This window comes from Cydia pomonella, chromosome 23 (genome assembly GCF_033807575.1).
Source record: "Cydia pomonella isolate Wapato2018A chromosome 23, ilCydPomo1, whole genome shotgun sequence".
Taxonomy (NCBI): domain Eukaryota; kingdom Metazoa; phylum Arthropoda; class Insecta; order Lepidoptera; family Tortricidae; genus Cydia; species Cydia pomonella.
Window position 1 is genome coordinate 6,357,360 of NC_084725.1, and position 12,833 is coordinate 6,370,192.

The 12,833-nt window shown below is 36.3% G+C and overlaps 1 protein-coding gene across 9 annotated transcripts in view; it reads right to left on the bottom strand.

Moving 5' to 3' along the window:
* The window catches only part of LOC133530728 (latrophilin Cirl-like), a 474,969-nt gene that overhangs the window by 245,158 nt on the left and 216,978 nt on the right, over positions 1–12,833 (bottom strand). Inside the window, exon 1 of one of the 9 annotated variants that reach the window (XM_061868760.1) lies at positions 11,691–11,712. The exons of the other annotated variants lie outside the window; for them this stretch is intronic. The gene's annotated coding sequence lies outside the window, so the exon portion shown is untranslated. Of the gene's footprint in view, positions 1–11,690; positions 11,713–12,833 lie in introns of those variants that run through there. 9 annotated transcript variants of the gene reach the window in all.

Consider the following 12,833-nt stretch of genomic DNA (forward strand, 5'->3'; position numbering starts at 1 on the left):
GTATGCTTGTTTGCCACCGACGTAGTATAAAAAAAAATATATTAAAGTAGCTATTCATTGTAATTAATGTTTGGTTCTTTTCATTTATTACTCATTAATATTTAAAAGGCCTTACTATTGAAAATAAATTTTAATTGAAAAGTAATGAAACGGAATTAGAGCTATGAATAAAAAATTCATGATAAATATTTATTCGTAGCTCTTAGAGACCGCATCGTATCTTCACTCAACGTCGCGGGCGGACCGAACCGGCGTGTTCTTAAGATACGTGAAGCCGTGATCACGCCTACACGGATCTACACGGATTCACGTACCCTAATTTCACGTAGCCGAATGTCACGTGCGGAACGGACCAGAAAACCGTAGCCGTGAATCACGAAACCGGGCGCACGGCTACGGGTTCACGAATCACGGACACGACCGCGAGCCCTAGTTAGAAGGCGCGGATGAGTGGAGCGGGCACACGCACGCGGGTGCCATTGTAGGTAAAATCCGTCACACGAGTCCGCACCAGTTGCTCATATTATTTTCCTTACCCGCTCCGTGCAACCGCGCCAGTTAGCGGATGCCCTAAGTTTTCTGAATATAGGACACATTTGTTATTCCACTGTTGACAATTGTCAAATTCTATCAAAATTCTCGATCGCATGAAAATACTGTGAATTTTTTGCCACATTGTTTGTGATCACACTATAGATGTCCTTAAGAGACATCCATAAACCTAGCGCCCCTATAAAATCGAAGGAATTCTTTATTTTAAAACTATCATGAATTTAAGTAACATATCTGTATCTCTGTCTGGTACTTTTATTTACATAATAGATATATATATATATATATATATATATATATATATATATATAAATATATATATATATATATATATATATATATATATATATATATATATATATATATATATATAGAGGTACTACAGCAACTATACAAATACTTAACTAAATGAATAACTACCGCAAATCTATAATAGGCCCTTGAGAAGTACCAAGGATGCTGGCGACATTTCCTCGTTGTATCGCAATACTGATACGTTGTGCGAGGAAGTTGGCAGCTCTTTGGTCACCAGTTACATTGCTGGAAATTGTAATTCAAAGAAATTAGAAGTTTTATACACACTTTTACTCGCTCTATTTCCTTCGACAAACATTTTTAGCAACGAAAATTAATATGACACAGATATATACCTACGTAAATGTTCATGCCAAGTTCCATATAAAAAAAAACAGATCAAATGCGATCCACATTTTGTTACTAACATTTTAGCTTCAACACTATGTTAGTAACTTCTATCTATATCAGATCTAACAATAACTACTTCTGTCCAGTACCTAAAAAGCGGGCAGTCGAGGCGCTCGTCTAACGCCCTTAGCATGCTGTTAGTGTTGCCGCGCACACGTATTAGCAACGAGGCCACTCTTTTACGTCTAATGGCATAAAAGTCGTCCGTTCGGCGAACATTCCTGTCGCATTACAGTGCCTTGGCAGCCTCAGCATCCTAAGGATATCATTGTATTGGAAACGCAACGTGTCCTTTTGTGTATAACTTGCTCACAGACCATTTAAGTATAACGTAGATTGTATGGGCTTTTTGGCGGCGGATATATTACCGATTCCATTTCCTCTATATTACGTTATTTACCTGCAGAAGCCGAGCTTCACCGTTGCGGACCGCATTAACATAAGTTTGATCCGTTCAGCCGGTAATCTTGGATCAAACTAGTCAGGCCTCAGGATCGCCGTTAGATTTAACTGGCATTAGGACGGATACCGTGTCACACTTTATGATAGATGGGATATTTCGTAGCTGTACGAAAGCTGGGTTTCCACAGGAAATCTGCGAGGATGCGTAGCGAGATATGACTGTTAAAAACCTATACCAAATTGCCGACTATAGAGGTGCGTTGAGCGAAGATAGGTAAATGAAGTGATTCTATTAGTTATTAAAAAACACATCCCTCGAACTACTCAATCGATAGCTATGAGCTTTACTAGCATGTCTAAAAGTCTAAGCCGAAAAACATTTGCAACTTATTTTATGCCCCGCGTAAACATCGACAAAGTGAGCCAAATTACTATAAGCATACGCACCGAATGACTCCGAAGCCATACACTCCGTATTATCGCCATCAGATATATATAAGCCACCAAGGTGCTCACAGATCTGTACACGCCTCTCTATTGACAAGGCGTTACAGTGCATGTTTAGATAATTTTGAGCACCTCGGCCGCTCCGATATATCTGATGGCGTCTGTACATGTAGAACATAAAGTCGGAAAGTCATCGGATACATACGAGTAGCAGTGTGCGTAATATATGCAAAATAGTAAACCTACGATAAGTACGCGTTGTCACGCGAACTCGACATTTTGTTAGCATTTATATAAGACTGAAAACAACATGTTACTGTACTAAACAACCTATGAAAACTGATCGCGGTCAAACGAATTGTATCTTTATTATGGTTAGAAAAGGTACATTTTGGAATGGGGAAGGTAATGAGATAAATGTTTGAGGGTAGGAGAATTGCTAATAATAACAAATGATGGGTCAAGGGTGAACGAAGGAATCAAAGGAAATTAGAGTACAATGACAAATGTGAGCTGCGAGCGTGTAATAAATTCTGTTTAAAGATGGCTACGGGAGCTATAGGTTCGTGTCCTATTCTACTCCGTTTCAGCTCGAGCAAAAATTATTTCGTTTACTTCTATATGTTAATTTGATATTGTAATTTTATTATTTTCTAATCTCCATACAAGCAAAAATGTATTTATTTTCTGTTTAATAATATGTAGAATACAATTTCGCGCCGACTTTTTTAACTGCTATAAACATTAACATGACTGTTCTGTGAATTAATTAAATATAAATTTTTATCTTTTGCCACAGCTCTCTAGGGGTTTCATATACTAGTGTTTTTACTGTGTAGTCAAAATAAATAAATGAATAAATAAACGAGATGTTCTCAGGTCGCAATTCTCAACCGATTCTCGTGAAATTATGTGAGCAGCAGTGGCAGCATGGTTCCATTTTTATCGATTGTCACTATGCCCGTCACTTTCGCACTTACATACTCGTTAGAACGTGACAGGCATGGTGACAAATGATAAAGAGCCGACCATATTAGCCCAACTGGATTGATCAAAAAACGAAACGACAATTATATCTAACTGATATAATTTTTTGTCGTTTCGTTTTTTGAAAGGTTTTCAAAATGTCGTAGATTAGCATAAATAACTTAAGCGCCAGGATGGTTTACGGAACTTAAGATTATTGTGAGATCGCTGTGATAACTTGACTTAACGAAGTAGTAATTTTTAGTTTTACATTTTTTAAGCTATTCGCGAGGTCTACACAGAGCCACTATTGTTTAGAGTTTTAACTTCTGTCAGAGATGTATGTGTTTATTTACACAACTTTGACGATTAATTGAATTGAATTCAGAGAACCATGTATTGGACATTAATATGTTTTCTTAATTGCAATTTGATTTCACGTATTATATATTAGGTGGTCGCGTACTGTGCGATTTAAGAGAAATTTCCTCCCGCGGACGTTTCGGCTGTGGAACGAGCACCCTGCTGAGGTTTTCCCGAGGGGCTACAGTATGGGGTTCTTCAAAAAAGGAGTGTAGGTACAGGTTTATAAAGGGTTGGCAACGCGCATGTGCTATATCTGGTGTTGCAGGTGTCCGTAAGCCACGGTGACTGCTTACCATCAGGCGTGCCGTATGCTTGTTAAAATATAAATAAATGTTGGGTAGTCAATATTTGTAATTGGCTTAAAATAATTTAATTTAATGAAATAATTTCATAGAAATAAATCCCATTTACATTAACATCAGTCAAAGTTGAACAGAAATTAGCCTCGGCGTTTCAACTTTTTCCAATAGTATCAAATTCAACATTTGAACTTCCCACTTCCAAAGTTGGTTAGACACTTTTAATTATTAATATTGAATTACATTGAGAAGACTTTAAAGTTAGAATTCGGTTTGAATTCTATTAGCAAAGTAAACAATTAAGGATTTTGACGCCATTTTCTATTTAATCTTTAATCCCAAAAATTTAAAATCGTTGTTTTTAATAATAGACAGCAGAGAAAAAATACATATGTATTTGCAAACCAAGTAAAATTAATGGAAATTTAAAACATTGGGTAGATTAACTTCGGCACATAAATATTATAGCTGCTATAGATGTTTGGCGTACAAAGCATGCCAAAGAAATAGAAATACAGACATATAGGCTCGAAAATCTTAAAGTTCTTTATTCCGTATAACGTGGTATATATACGCGCATAACGCAATTTCACCGTATCTTACAAAATCTTCCACTGAGTTACGAAAAACGAATGAATGTTTTCGTATCTCATACTTTTTCATACATTTTTTGGCTCAAATTTATATTTCGTGTTTGTTCTGACCGGAATAAGGAGCTTTTTAAACCTACCAATTTTTATTAAAATCTAACAAAAGAAATAAAATGAACAAGAAATAAAAAAACCGGCCAAGTGCGAGTCGGACCCGCTCACTGTTCCGTACTTTTTAGCATTTGTTGTGATAGCGGCAATATAAGAAATACATCATCTGTGAAAATTTCAACTATCTATCACGGTTTATGAGATACAGCCTGGTGACAGACGAACAGACAGACAGACAGCGGAGTCTTAGTAATAGGGTCCCGTTTTACCCTTTGGGTACGGAACCCTAAAATGGCCCTAATAATAAAGATGAGATAAAGTGGAACAGCGAAAAGAGCACGCAGGCTTGTACCTTATAGTTAATAAAAATCTTTTCTTTTTTTTTTTCAAAACAAAACCTATAAAATATGAGTAAAATATATAAACAGTCGGCTCGATTTGAAGAATGAAATACGATAACAATAAGTTCTGGTTTAGATAAGTTCTCATTTAGATATCGTTCGTATTTCGTATAATTGACAGAAGCAGCTCGATTCGGGCAACCAACCAGCGGAATTGAAATAAACGTCAATTTTGACATGTCGTTTAATTATCGATCTTTTAAAGATCTTAAACGTGTCTTAATCATTCTTCGAATCGGGCCGAGTTTTTAATGATTCACGGTTAGTTTCGCTAGACTGAAATCGACCGGGATATAAATATAAACCGTGATTACCTTTCATATTGTTTTACCCGTGAACAAGATGCATGTAACTGCGTCGAAATATCGGGAGCTCAAGTTCCTGCCGGTGAGTAAGGTTGCCAGAGCTCAACGAGGGGTGGGAGGGGGTTAGGGTCGGCAACGCGCATGTAACTCCTCTGGAGTTGCAGGCGTACATAGGCTACGGATACTGCTTACCATCAGGCGGGCCGTATGCTTGTTTGCCACCGACATAGTATAAAAAAATATATAAAAAGTAATCACGGTTTATATCCCGGTCAATTTAAGTCTAGTGAAAATATATAAATCCTGAAAAAGTTACTGTACTTCAGAGTTACCGAGGTAAGCTGTATGGTATAAATTAGACGTAGATTATCAAGTTTGGGTCGTTAAAGCAGCCCTTAGCTCAAGGGTTTGTGAAATACCTACTTAGAGTAGGAACTTGCTGAATTAAGCAGGACCCTTCAATATTTAATATCGGCGTTTTTGAAATGAGTAGCTTTTTTTATAATTTATTACAACTAATGTGTGTTACAAGGTTAAGTTTAATATACGTTTTCTAAAGATGGTTATTATCGTATTTTTTTTATTAGGTAGGATAAGGGATAAGTTCGCCTTTGTACAATTGATAATTGTTTTTTCACCACACCGACTGGGAAATACAGTCGGCTCGATTTGAAGAATGAAATACGATAACAATAAGTTCTGGTTTAGATAAGTTCTCATTTAGATATCGTTCGTATTTCGTATAATTGACAGAAGCAGCTCGATTCGGGCAACCAACCAGCGGAATTGAAATAAACGTCAATTTTGACATGTCGTTTAATTATCGATCTTTTAAAGATCTTAAACGTGTCTTAATCATTCTTCGAATCGGGCCGAGTTTTTAATGATTCACGGTTAGTTTCGCTAGACTGAAATCGACCGGGATATAAATATAAACCGTGATTACCTTTCATATTGTTTTACCCGTGAACAAGATGCATGTAACTGCGTCGAAATATCGGGAGCTCAAAACTCATAGTGACAACACTATGAGTATATATATTGTTAACACAAGTTCCTGCCGGTGAGTAAGGTTGCCAGAGCTCAACGAGGGGTGGGAGGGGGTTAGGGTCGGCAACGCGCATGTAACTCCTCTGGAGTTGCAGGCGTACATAGGCTACGGATACTGCTTACCATCAGGCGGGCCGTATGCTTGTTTGCCACCGACATAGTATAAAAAAATATATAAAAAGTAATCACGGTTTATATCCCGGTCAATTTAAGTCTAGTGAAAATATATAAATCCTGAAAAAGTTACTGTACTTCAGAGTTACCGAGGTAAGCTGTATAGTATAAATTAGACGTAGATTATCAAGTTTGGGTCGTTAAAGCAGCCCTTAGCTCAAGGGTTTGTGAAATACCTACTTAGAGTAGGAACTTGCTGAATTAAGCAGGACCCTTCAATATTTAATATCGGCGTTTTTGAAATGAGTAGCTTTTTTTATAATTTATTACAACTAATGTGTGTTACAAGGTTAAGTTTAATATACGTTTTCTAAAGATGGTTATTATCGTATTTTTTTTATTAGGTAGGATAAGGGATAAGTTCGCCTTTGTACAATTGATAATTGTTTTTTCACCACACCGACTGGGAAATTCCCTCTTGATTGTTCAAAAACGAATGAGAAAGTTTCATTTTATCCACATGTGGAGCAAAGTAATCAGATGCAAATTTTGAGTTGTCCTCTTATGTTAGCTGGTAGTAATGACCTTTAAATGATAATTTTGAATGATAAATATTTTATTACGTTAATTTGGATTTGATTTGGTTTGATTTATTTGGTATTTCATAGTTAGTAATTTCCTCGCGTTGGTGTGGTGAAAAAATTTGTGTTTCACTCGGAGGCAAAGTTTGTTTAACCCGTGCCTTGAAACCCTCGCAACGCTGAAGATTTCACTTCTCGAACCACTCGCTACGTTCTTGGGTCAATTTTGGAATCTTTCGCTTGCTCGGGTATCAATATTAGCACGAGCGGATAAACAACAACTTTATCCCCTTGTAAAACAATTAACTATTCCTGTGTAGTTTTTTTTGTATACACAATAAAGTGTTTTACTACTACTACTACGAATTAATCTAGTTTTTTTTTATACTCATACACCTTTTGCAAATATGTACTTAGCTATTTATTAACGGGGAAATCGAATTTATGCACACAATAATATCTGTAAAATTATGAATTATTTGAATAAATTATTACAATAGGCACTAACAAAAAAAAATATAATTATCGAACCTGCTAACCAAGCTTCAAGAGAATCTATTGCGAAATGCGACCTGTAGAGGAGAAAATTTAGTCACAGGAAAGATTTTTTGCCAGAGCTGAAACGGAGACTTTTGGTTTCGCTAGGTCAATTATTAGCATTTATTTAAGAACACTTTAACATCATAAAAGGTACATCGATACCATGACGTGACGTCCTCGTTTGCGTTAAGACTCATTTTGTATGGGATTTAGAAACAGCGCGCCAAGCGGGATGTTTTGGAAACTCAAAATCCCATACAAAATGAGACTTAACGCAAACGCGTACGTCACGTCACGATATAGAATAAATTTATACAAGGGGTACAGAAATATTAAACGTGTACTGTTTTACCTAACAAAGTCATAAACAAAAAGACTACCCACCCAACTAAGTTATACATTCTTAACTACCCGGAATCCAGCCATTTCTCACAACCCTCAAATTTACCAACAAAACTCATTGTAGTACAGTTAAGCCGAGGTCCCTAACGACCGTTTCGCCTGTCTGTCTGTCACATATCTTTCGAAGTTTCCTGGAATCCTTAATGGCATGCTCATATTACAAAACGTTTTCTAAGTAATGGGCAAAAATAGTTATGAAGCCAGGCGCTTTTGTGGAAAGCGTATACGATTACATAATGGATTTTATTGTAAAAACAATTGTTCAAAACTTTTTCATCTCTCCTATTCGGAAAGTTCACCTTTCATAGGCTGATAGCTGGGTGGGAAATTGCATTTCCCACCCAAGGATGAATTTTTTTTTGTACGTCGAGCCACGGCTAACAGCCATATATGCCATATTATTCAGTTAAAAGGTCTAATATGAGCTTCTACATTTTCAAACCAAACATTATCGGAATTAAATGTCAATTGCATCGCATTATTAAAAAATAAATATATTTGTTAATAAATCAATATAACTGACGATGAATGTTTAAAATATTATCATCACATTATATTAATTCATTCAGTTTCACGTTTTTAAGGAGGTTTATATTTTAGCCGTTTCAGACACATCCCAATTTAAGATCGATAAGATTTTTCCCGATAAAAATGTAAATGGCGCCAATTCCAATATTAAACCTACGTTTCTTGTGTTTGACTTTCCTCATAGTCGAAATGAAAAGTAGAGTGTTTAACTCGGCTAAAAGTAACCATCTCACCCTCGAACTATTGAGTTGAGGTTCGAGGTGAGGTATTTTGCTATTTCCTTTACTTTCTCTCTTCTTCTTCTACCTAGCGTTATCCCAGCTTTTACCAGGGTCCGCTTTCCTACTTGCTTTCCCCCACTTTGCGCCATCCTGGGCTCTCGTGTGAGCCTGTTTACTCTCATATTTACTTTCACGACATCGAGCCATCGCTTTTTTGGTCTGCGTGAAGGGCTATATCTTGTATCTTGATAAATGTAATTTGTACATTTTCAAGTAGTTATAACATTTATTGATACCAACCAAATACAAAACCGCCTGGATCTTTCACCGAACGACCTGACTTTAACCTACATTATATGATCATGTTATGTTTCCATCTGTCCTCAACTGGCTTATGGAGCCATTTGAGGATATATTTTGTTTTATTTTATTTAAATACCTAAAGATACAGAGTATAGGTTAAGACATTTGTTGCCTGCGCCAGCTAGCCTGCGACCAACATGGCCGAACCACCAGACTTTCTTCATCTATGGAAATTCATTTATTATGGTGGTGGATGCCACGGGTGACCAAAGGGCTGGTCATTATTTTGCCCAAAGAATTAGCTTCGCCATTCAACGGGGAAATGCGGCCAGCCTGCTGGGCACACTGCCTGCTGGCGGTGAGTTAGAGACTGTTTTTAATTGTAGGGTTTTTTTATGTATACTTTTAGACGAAGCCTGTTGTAGATTTTACCACTGTTTTGTATTGTGATGAAGCCTGTAGCTGATTGTGACTTTGTGTTCACCTAACGAAGCTTGCGTTGCGGATATAAAATTATGGTCCATGAATAAGTTTCTTAGAATTTCTAAAGGGGTGAAATGGACATTGAATGTTAGTTCAGTATCAACAGAATGAACTATACTTCCCACCCATTAGGGTAAGGCAGTTTAACTTCTGCGCAGGCGAAGTCGTAGACAGAGACTAATACATATGTACTATCTAACAGAACTGCTAAATCGTTGCAAAATTTCTCGGCCATTTCGCGTGGTAAGTATGTACAATAGCAAATCAGAAGCCCGAACCTGGCGGGTTTGCTTCAACTTGCCAGTTGCCGAGTAATATGCATAATCGCGGGATCCGCTTAAGTAAGAGGGGCCAAGTGTAAGGAGTAAGCGTTTTATAGTTGACGCACAAAATGGTATATTATATTGTACGTATCAGGATTAACTTAGGCTATCTGGACGCTGTTAAGCAATAATGTGTCAACTAGACGTGTGCGCCGATTAAAAAATTATCGGCGGCGGCGTTTTTCAAAAAATCGGCGGCGGCGGCGTGTTTTCGGCGTGAAATCGGCGTGACCTTGACCTTCAGGTTTCTTAAGAAAAATCATTAATTTGTTGTTTTTCTTGAAAATATGATCAATCTCAGATTGCTGGTCAGTGAACTAGGTATAGTTTTGAATAGGCATAGAGTATATAAGAACCTAGGCGTTATTGACAGAGTGAAGTGCGCTGTCTATGATTTGATTTTTTTTCTCATAAATTCTAGGTATTGTAGCGCCACCCATTTAAGGTTTTTTGATGGACACTTATTGGTACATAGAGATTTCATTCCTTACCTCTACCTTCCATAACAAAAACTTTAAGTTGACATTTTATTGAAAAAAATAACGGGTATTGACACATTTTTACTAAATAGCATCGTCTATGTAGTCTATGTAGATCTACTACTTAATAAAACCGAAGTTTTATAACTAAATAAGCTCTGACATAATAGTATTTGATTTGAGAACTAAACGCCCTGGTGAATTGAACACTCTTTTGGCTCGCTATGGTTGCAAAATTTTAAGTAATCATAATTATTATGCCTTGCAACTATATATGTAATATAGTTTTTAGTATTATTAGGTGCCTGTACAGTAAATCAGAGAAAAGCCCTAAACTGGGCGGGTTTGCTCGAACTTGCCAGTTGGCAGTTATATGCATAATCGTCAGCGGGTACGGCTTTGGGCTCCTTAAGTCGGTCCAAGAATAGGGAGCAAGCGGTTTAATGTAGGTTGTCTTGAAATTCTTGACATGTTATCGTGTTAATATTCTATTTTTAAGTCAAGTAAACTAATAAAATCTATGAATCTAGATATTCATCGTAAATATACGTATTTATAAAATGAGTAGCATTTCGTCATGACGACAAAAACCACGATAAATGAAAGCAGCGCACAGGTTTTTTGGGGTAGCTATTATTTTTCGTAATTTTAATTATCAACATCTTATGTCTTGTGCCGTTCCTCATAGTTTAATTTACATACGCGATTTACTTAGCCCCTGTGATGATAGTGCGTAAGTTTAGTTACTCGCGCGAGTCCGCTCGCCCTATTTAAACGGGTTTTCTCGAAAACCAGCGTAAGTTTGTTCGCCAATTACGTATACTTTGTATGAATTCAAAGGTCATATTATATTGGATGGTGAAACCTCGGTAAGTGATGTTTATAGGGATGAAGATTATACTAACGCTGTAATTAATTCTCACGTGATATTGTTTTGATATAACTTGATTAAGGCTACAGATACATATGTAGTCCTAAGGGGAAATATACTTTACGTAAGTGGAAATAAGGATCATGTTAAGTTACATGTTATGTTTAAAATATTTTGTGATATATTTAATTAAGTTAAAAGTACCACTGTTTGGCCTGAATGAAGATGAGCAAGTTTTCTCTTGATGTTTTTCTTTACCGAAAAACAAACGTCAAATGATATATCTATATGTAGTATAATTCACTTAAAAAAAAAATCATTCAATATACATTTCTCTGTGCACGAATTGTATATGTATATCTGTATGTTCCTATGGTTGATTGGTAGAGAAACCCATTTAGTATTAAGTCCATAATTTGTGCATTGTTGTATGTAGTGCAACAAAGTTTAAATAAATAAATAGATATACATAATGTACGATACGGGGTTTGAACCAACGACCTTCGGCACACTTTATTGTGGAAGCCGGACGCATTTATTGCTAAACCGCTGGCCTTCCAATGTTGTTAAATGTTCTAGCTTTATTTATTTATTTATTTATTTATTATTTATCGATAATTTACTGCAATTGTTCTTAAGTATATCACTTACTTGTAATAATGTGTTTTTTTTCAATATTCACAGATATCGAACATTTTGTAGCAATCAATTGAGTTTACCTGAAAAATAAAACATATTATTACTTGCAACACATTATGTAAATAAACACAAAAAAGTATAATGACAGAATCAAGCCTGTCAAAATAAATGACAGAAATCCGTCACGTTATTAAAAAAAAAGCGTGACAAAATAAAACCGGTAATACCCCAACGCATTATCATTAAATCCGTGGGGCCTTTAATCCAAAAAGAAATCCACCAGAATCCCAAATCGGGGGTCTTTTGAACAACTTCAAAGTTAAATAACCCCTACGACAACTTGTCGCGGCAGCAAAACCACAGAAACACATTTTCAACCCTATTGTAATCCAAATATGGTTGAGTTTCATACGAGAACTAAGAGAAACCAAGAAACAAAATGCTGAGCCGCGCAATTCAGACTGTATTTCCGGCAACATGAGTTACATTTTAAGTTAACAAATATTTAAATTTATTCCAATCCTTGAACACACAAAATTGTACTCTATGACTAATTGCTAAAGGTGCTATATTGTTTGTAGCTGTCCGGTAGCTGGCCAGGGGTGCTGAACCTGGGTGCGATTTTTCACTGAGGCCCGTTGAATGACGTCTGTATATTTTACTAGTTAAGTGACAGATGGGTGAGGGCTGCGCACTATTTATTGTGCTATTACAGTTTGGTTGCCAAATGCCGGAGAGCTTGGGGCTGACAGTTGAAAATTGCTCTCTCACTCAACCAACCTTTGTCGGGATTATTATACAATTGTACACAATTCTCGTATCTGTTCAAAGGTTGAATGTTATTGCCGTTTTATTTGTTGCGTATTGACGGATAGTAAAACGAGAAACCAATTTATTTTTATTGTTCCAGACCTGTATAAAATTCAATCTATTTATGACCAACGTAAATGTCGGCGTATGACATTTTCGTTAGATACAAAGTTTTATATTAAGTAGGGGCTATATGTTTTACGTTGCCAAGTTCAGAATGGAAAAGCCACATTTATATGAAAACGGACATTGGTAGTTTGCTTTGAGAAATTGTATCAGCTTATAAGTACTATTTTTACGAGTAACTTAATTTTAATAAAACTTATCAATATTTAAATAAACTTC